Source organism: Vipera berus, assembly GCF_964194415.1.
Source record: "Vipera berus genome assembly, chromosome: 1".
Classification (NCBI taxonomy): Eukaryota; Metazoa; Chordata; class Lepidosauria; order Squamata; family Viperidae; genus Vipera; species Vipera berus.
The window spans coordinates 332,080,734-332,088,082 of record NC_138202.1 but is presented as its reverse complement, the minus strand read 5'-3'; the positions used below and the strand labels follow the sequence as shown (position 1 = coordinate 332,088,082).

The 7,349-nt window shown below is 34.9% G+C and overlaps 1 long non-coding RNA gene across 1 annotated transcript; it reads left to right on the top strand.

Moving 5' to 3' along the window:
* Window positions 1-625: 625 nt before the first annotated feature.
* LOC308660670 lies at window positions 626-5,986 on the top strand. Its single transcript, XR_014024783.1, has 3 exons — window positions 626-733; window positions 2,332-2,467; window positions 4,722-5,986. It is a non-coding gene; the product is annotated as an uncharacterized lncRNA (long non-coding RNA).
* Window positions 5,987-7,349: the final 1,363 nt, after the last annotated feature.

Below are 7,349 nucleotides of genomic sequence, written 5' to 3'. Positions count from 1 at the left end.
ATGCAGGGGAATCAGTCTATGCTGGCTGATGAAATCTAGGAGTTAATTCTATGCATTAGTTAAGGTAATGTCCTGACATATTGCAGATTTCCTATCACCTTGAAAATGTAATTTAGGAATAGTTAGGGGGTCATAAATAAAAGTAATCAAGACTTTATATGGCTGCACTCAGCTCTGGATCATCAGATTATACTCCTACAGTCTGTGACATCACTATGCAGTATAAATGCCATTTGAAAATCATTAACTATATGGATGTGGAGTAATAATGGAAAAATCCTCCAAATTCTCCAGCTTAATAATGATAACTTCTGCCTCAGTCTGATTCAAGGCTAGCATAGTTGAGACTGTGTGACAAAATCTCTGGCATCACAACCATTTTGCAAAAGTAGACTTCTATATTTGGTGACCGTTACCTCATTTACCTGGCTGTACTCCATGGTCTAGAGCAAGTGGTGCATTACATCAGACATTTTGCAATTCTGCCCCTGCATTTAGAAATGGAATTAACTGGGTTTCCCAAATTATATTAATGATTAAGGTTTTCCTCAGGTTTCATGATGTCATAGTTCTCTGAAAGTCTTATATAGCCAGACCCCTTCTTTTCCTTAGAATGTCAAGCAGCCTAAGAACTTCAAGCAGCCTAACACATCTGGAGAACATCAGCCTTCAGCCATGAAGACCCTTTTCCTTTTGTTTGCTGCTCTCTTGTTCTTCAGTCAAATTATTCCAGGTAAGAGACGGGGGAAAATAAGAGAGATACAGATTAAAATATTTACATTAAATTAAATACTAAAGTAGAGCAACTCTCACATTTTTAATGAGCGTGGATTTTGATGACTAGCATTTATAAAGTAAAACTAATGTGCACAGCTCTTTATACAGGAAGACAGATAAAAGATATGATAAAGTACAATAAAAATATAATATTACAAATTTAATAAAAAAATATTATAAAACAGTAATTAAATGAATGACAGTTGAAGCAAATACAGGTATATTCATAAAGTATTAATAAAGAAATAGTTCAGCCTTTAACATATTATTAAATCTACCCATGCAGGCCATCTAAAATGGCCATTTTTTCTCTGTTTCAATACAGTATATTATTTCAATAAAACAATATTTATATAATACTATTATATTAGAATATAGATTAGAATAATTATTATAGAGTAGATATGTGAATATTCTATCAATAGCAATTACAGTTTTGAATACTAATGTAACAAGCATTGTGATTAACTTTTGCTTCAAAATTAAATAACAGAATAACAAAGTTCAAAGGGACCTTGGAGGTCTTCTAGTCCAATCCCCTGCTCAGGCAGAAGACCCTATACAAATTCAGGCAAATGGTTGTCCAATCTCTTCTTAAAAACTTTTAACGTGGAGCATCCACAACTTCTGGCGGCAAGACAAATATAACATTTGAAATGAATCAGAAAATAAAGGAAAGGGATACATCAAAGTATTAGTTTTATAATAAGGGCTTTGATCTTATTAAATATTTTTCAGGGACAAAAGAAGAAATAAATACAACTATGAGATTCTTGGTTCCCTTGAAAGTGCCTAATCTAGCAAATAAAAATATTAAAATGAATACCCAGCGGCTTCATGGACCAGTATAACATCTTACCCACCCACTGTAGATAATTGTAAGCTATTGACTAATTGATAATTGGAATTATTTAGTAACTTTTCAAAAGACTTGCCTCAATTTTTTTTAAAAAAAGTTTATAATTATATTAGTTATTTATTATATCAAATAATGCAACATTAGTTACACTACTATCAGATGGCAGCAAAGTGCTTTACTTATTTCTGATCAAGTTATTCTTTTTTCACTCCTGAATGGCAGGTTAATCAGTATATTGACTTCAGTGTTGTCATAACCTACAGGTAATACTGTGCTCAGGTACTTAAACAATTTACAAAGGTTAGGAAAATTGGGAGCATGCCAGAAAGTCTAATTTCAAGAAACCTGAATTTCCTGAACCCCCTTGGCCTGTGGGTTTTAAAAAGCTTCAGAAAGCTGATTTGCTTTGATGATGCCCATCACTTTAAAAAGGGAAATGAAGCTACAAAGTTTCTTGTTTGGTCAGGGAGCTTTGCATCACTCCAAATGGGCAGGAACCCCAAAAAGCAATAGGATTGATGCACAGCACCCTGAGAAAGAATGGTTTGAAGTATCTCAAACAGGAAATCTGTTACCTAGACCAGTAGTACCCAGTATCCCCTCATCCTAGCTTCTGTCTCCAAATAAAACTTCTAAGAGAAAGATGAATATGGAAGCCGCCAATACAAACTCACTGTTTTTGTTGATTGTGACAGGAAATTCTCAGCCTGCCCCTGATACCTTAGAATGCAGGAGGAGTCATCATGGATTCTGTAAACGTTACTCCTGCCCTGGGGCGACTTTACCTACTGGAGGGACATGTCAGTGGGGAAGCCTGCTTTGCTGTAAATCGTAAGTCAAAAGTTATTGTATTTATTAAAAGGACCAAGTAAGTCCAGGAATTTTGACTGTTAATAGATAAGTTTTATGTATGCCACAAGACGGGACATTTTCTCTTGTGGTGTCCAAATTGACACCAACTTTGCTTGACTTTAGAAGATCTGGCTTTCTACTCTTGAGTTCAGGAATATGCATTTACAGACTAATTTTGCCTTTTGTCCTTTGAATTGTTTTATCTTATTTTCCTTAACTCTGAGTAGAAGGTCTCTCTCTCTCTCTCTCTCTCTCTCTCTCTCTCTCTCTCTCTCTCTCTCTCTCTCTGTGTGTGTGTGTAAGAAGGAAATATCTCTTGAGAAATACCGCATTTTTCCATGTATAAAAAGCTTTTTTTCCCTGCATATACCCTGTTCAAAAATCAGGTGCGTCTTATACAAGTGCAGCGTCTTATACACAGAAAAATAATGGTAACCTCTGCACCCCAGGGCAGGCCTGTGTGGATTGCCATGCCACCTGGTGCAGGTGTCAAGCCACTAATGGGAGGGGGGAGCTGGCAAGATCATCAGCCAGCCAAACCTGTGGATTTGCCAGCTCAGCTGTTCGGCAGAGCGCTCTGTTGAACAGCTGATCGGCACAGAGAAACTCGCATGCCAGAGCGTCTTATACAAGTGTGCATCTTATAGATGGAAAAATATGGTAAGTCTCACTGACTTAAATGTTCATGATGATTTGTTATCCTGTTTCTTAATAAGATTTCTTAAAAATCTATCCAGCTGCCAGTTCTTCTTTTGTATGCATTTCTTTTTTGATTATTTATTTATTTCCTGCCTTTATTGTTTGCACAAATAAGACATTAAACATATCCGACATACCTTTTCCCCACAACAACCCTGTAAGGGGGGTTGGGCTGAGAGAGAAAGTGGCTGGCCCAAGTCACCCAGCTGGCTTTCATGATGTCTAAGGCAAGACCGACATTCATGGTCTCCCACTTTTTAGCCGGTTGACTTAACTAATAGGCCAAACTGCTTCCATTGATATAATTGTTAATTAACTCTAACAGAAAAATGGGCTCTATCCAACAAATGAAGTTTAATGTGGAGAAAAGCAAAGTTTTGCACCTAGGCAGGAAAAACCAAAGGTACAAGTACAGATTAGGCAAAACCTGGCTCAAAAACAGTAACTGTGAGAGGGACCTTGAGTCCTAGTGGATGATCATTTAATCATGAGCCAGCAGTGTGTGGCAGCAGCCAAAAAAGTTAATAAAATCCTTGGTTGTATACACAGAGGCATAGAATCAAAATCAGTATTAATACTGCTTTATAAACCACATCTGGAATCTTGCATCCAGTTTTGGTTACCACATTACAAAAAAGATGTTGAGACTTTGGAAAAAGTGCAAAGAAGAGTAACTAATGCTCTTGATTAAAGGCTTGGAGACAAAAATATTCTAATATTCCAATATTTGCATTTTGTGTGTGTGCAATTTTGCCTAATTTGGTGTAGTTTTGTAAACAATTCCCTTTAAGAAAATTCAGATTTGAACATTGCCTGTAATCGTTGGATCTGAAATGAGTGGCAAATAAATAAATAAATAAATAAATAAATTTTACTTAGTATTCATATTTTTAAGCATTTTCCCCTAATGTATGTTTTTTTTAAAAAAAATACATTTGAAAATTTAGAGAAATGCAAATATAGAAGCATAATTACATTTCAACTATTATGGTTAGGAATCACAAATTAAATAAGGTTCCATTCAAACAAAAGGCAAGCAATTACTTGTTTTTGCTACCAGTACTGCAGTATTAAAGCAAAGTTATGGAAATTTTACTTTAGAAACTTCCAAATCTCACGATTCCAAAACTTCAAGGCGATAAATTATCTCAAGAGATTCTTTTATGCAGAATGTACCTTATATCTGATTTGGCTTCTTATTGAAGCCCTTCTCTTTATTAGCACTTCAGATCAGATTAAATTATTAGAATTCAAAGACGAAGCTTTGAAGGTCAACTAAATCAACTTCCTCCTCAAGTGTATGCCTTTCGCTTTTACAATTTATTATATTGCACAGATGTTCTTCCAAACCTTTCTATTTGTTTCACTTTTTAGAGTGACATAAACAAGCCAGCTCCTGCTTATGTGATTACCTTTCTATTAATTACTACAATGGTAGCGCAAATAGATGGTGGACAGAATAGCTACTTTTTAAGTTTGTATATGGCAAAGAAAAATACTTTATTTTAATTAACTGTTCTTTCTCTCTTTCTAGTCCTTGGAATCAGAGAGGGGGTTATTCAACTCAACCATAGACAAAGCAAGACTTCTGGATTCTAGAGAAATATATGCTGACTTTGGAAATTGGTGGCTTCAGCTTCAAAGTCAAGAATAAAGAGTTATTTGTTTGGACTACAAAACAGACATAATGTTCTGCAAATAAATTCACACTCCTGTTCAACCTCTCCTCTCCTTTTACATTTATTCATTTTTTGACTTAAGGGGAAGTTTCAGAAAGGATTAAATAAATCAGCTAGAGTTCTCTTCATAGAAATTTGGAAATAAAAATTAATCCCAAATTAAGAAATAATTAGGTACATTTTAGAAATAGGCTGTAATGTCAAAAGATAACAGGTTATGGATATTTTAAACAAAGGAAGGCCCAAAAGAAGGGAAAAGAAAGATTTAGAAACTACTTGCTTTTCTGGAATTCTGTGGAAGAAATTTACATTTTTACTTACAAAAGATAAATTACAGAGCTAGTATAATGTATTCCCTTGTGATATGCATGAAAATATATCTCATTTAAATATCTGCACAATTATGCATCTTCTGCTTCATTTGCATGTACTTGTTTCTTGTGCCTTCCACATTTTTCCCCTCGAAAGTTTTTTTTAAATCTATCATCTCTCTCTCCCTCTAAAGATTTTTTAAAGAAAAAGATAAAAACTAATACAAACTAATTTCAAGTAAAAAAAAAGAAAAAGAGAAGAAATAAAAGAAAAGCTAAAAGTGCAAGAAAGAAAAAAGAACTAAAATAAAAATGAGAGAAAAGAGAAACAAAGAAGTAGCTTCCAATTTCCTTTACAGTACTTATAAGTACAATTATACAATTGCCTCTTACTTTATGGTTACAATATGTCTCTCTTGTTTCTAGAATCTAGCCGGTCTAATCATCAAACCCATAAATTATAAGTTCATTTTTCCCCGTTTCATGCAAAAAGTTCATAAGGGGTCTACAGTCAGCAATAAACATGGATATTGTCTTTTCTCTGATCAAAGAAGTCATTTTTTTTTCAAAAGCAGTGTAAATTGTGAAGTCTGCAATTTCAGGCATGCCCATGAGAGTTTGAACATAAAAAAAGAAAAAAAACTTTATTCATTTGCACTGAGTGGTATCTCCTTTTTTTCTATTAATGTTCCTTAGTCTTGTAAAACGTACTAACAAACTCAAATAAAATACAGATCTTAAAGCAAACTTGAGAGTGTTTATTACTGATTTTCCCATTTAGATAATTTCAAGATGTATTGGATGACAAATCCTACCATTTCATCCAATCCATTATAGCAAAAGTAGCAGGCTGAAGAAAGCATCTCAATTACTCAAATGTGCTTTTTCAAAAAGCAACTGGACTTTCTTTGTTTTTTATCTTAAATATATTTAACTTCTCATCCAAGAAGCATCTTCAGCTCTGAATAAATTTCAGTTCTGAAGATGCTTCTTGGATGAGAAGTGAAACATCTTCAAGTCCAGCTGCTTTTTGAAAAAGCACCATTGGGACCACCATGATCTGGATGACTGAGAATCTCCATAGACATCTCTAATATCTTACTATTACCAATTAGTTGAGATTGTACCTCTGGAACACTTTCTTTTTAAAAAATGTGCTTTGAATCAAACTAATTCAAAAAGAAGTAACAGTTTGAATAAAACAGGATTCTTCCAAAGTTCCATTGAATTCAAACTCTTTCATAGATTGTTACCATTTGGAAATGATATGGTAACAAATGATTTAGCCACATAACTGCTTTCCCCAGCATAAGGAGGGCCACTGACCTACCAGCCTCAGCTTACCAGAAATGTGACCTTCTTCAATCTTTTCTACCACATATCAATGTTAATGCTTTCTGGCTTATGCTGGCTCAAACAGCCCTATCCAATTCGCCTGCTGAATTTCATTTTATTGGAGGCAACACCGCCACTCCAATAGGTTATTGTCTGCTGTGGCTATGGCAGGAACAATCCCTCATCTCTGGTTCCTGGTCCCTGTGCTCCGTGACCATTTTAAAAACAAGTTTATCAATAAAAAGAGAAAAGCTTTGAGATTATTTTTTACAACTTCCTTATGAAATAGTGCATTGTGGACCTCTTTGTTTACAACAAAAGGATGAATCTGTTTTTTTAACCATATGAAATTGACAAAAGTTTTCTCTTTCAGCCCAAATGAAGTACACATTTAAACACACCCACACACCCACACCCACACCCCAAGAGGGGTAAAGAAGGAGGAGAATCCACTAATCAGGACCATGGTAGATGTGGTCCAAATGGAACAAGAGCACCAAGGGCCAAGGGGGTGGACAGGACTGACATGTGAATATGAAAGGGGACTTTTTAAATTAGTCTTCATTACCAACTAGTCTATATTCAACTTAAAGCAGTAGAATACTAAAGCCCAAACCGCTCATAGTTTCTGCATAAACTGATATATTTCTTCCCAGATTTTCCATCCATCATGATGAAAAGAAAGTAAGGAAAGGAAAGATATATGATTTTGTGACAGGCAGTGAATTGGTCTTTATGAGAGCTCACTAATTACAACTTTTGTAGATTGAATGTTTTCTTCCCATTCCAGTCAATCATATCTGATTCTCAGGGATTGCTTGGATGAGTCCCTGCAGT